The sequence below is a fragment of the Pteropus alecto genome, unplaced genomic scaffold (assembly GCF_000325575.1).
Source record: "Pteropus alecto unplaced genomic scaffold, ASM32557v1 scaffold86, whole genome shotgun sequence".
Classification (NCBI taxonomy): Eukaryota; Metazoa; Chordata; class Mammalia; order Chiroptera; family Pteropodidae; genus Pteropus; species Pteropus alecto.
Window position 1 is genome coordinate 33,638,104 of NW_006442109.1, and position 780 is coordinate 33,638,883.

The 780-nt window shown below is 36.5% G+C and overlaps 1 non-coding gene across 1 annotated transcript; it reads right to left on the reverse strand.

Annotated features, from left to right (window-relative positions):
• Window positions 1-441: 441 nt before the first annotated feature.
• LOC112469761 lies at window positions 442-560 on the reverse strand. Its single transcript, XR_003042728.1, has one exon. It is a non-coding gene; the product is annotated as a 5S ribosomal RNA (ribosomal RNA).
• Window positions 561-780: the final 220 nt, after the last annotated feature.

The window sequence follows — 780 nt, forward strand, 5'->3', positions numbered from 1 at the left end:
GTTGGTGCAAGCTCGTATTTGCTCCACGAGGATACAATTCCCATGGTTTAGCATCTCTACAAGATCAAGCAAATCAGATTAATGGTTATAACTCTGTCAACACACAAGCTGGGACCTGCTGAGAATAGAGCTGATTTTTAATACAGAGACTATGTGCATCTAAAAATAATGACTCCTGTTAAAACTAAGTCCCATCAGGGAGTATGAGTAACCCCCAAACATGGTCTGAAAAAAGTGAGATCAAGGTATATTATTAAGTATCGCCAATAAATTTTCGCAGTTGTACAAGAAAAGTTTTAATAAGAAAACCATTAAAGGCACGCTCATCTAAAACACACCTTTATCTGGAATGACATGCACGACTACAAAGCTTGAACACAACTGGACTTTGAGAAGATAGAAGCAGAAGAAACACTTTCTTATCTTTTTTTTTTTTTTTTATGCCTACAGCACCTGATATTCCTAGGTGGTCTCCCATCCAAGTACTAATCAGGCCCGACCTTGCTTAGCTTCCGAGATCAGACAGGATCGGGCTTGTTCAGGGTGGCATGGCTGTAGACCATACTTATACTCTTAATATGCATTCAGTATTTGGCTTCCACAACTTGAAAATGATCACTTGATTCACTCAAAATCATCAGCCAGGGTATTAAGTTTGTGGAACAAGTGCCAAAGGTGAAATATAAGAAAAAAAAATTAATTTAATCCTTTAAAATAGAAACATTTAAGTTTTTTTTTAAAAAAAAAGTCTAAATGAAAGTGTCATTGGGTTACAGAGCT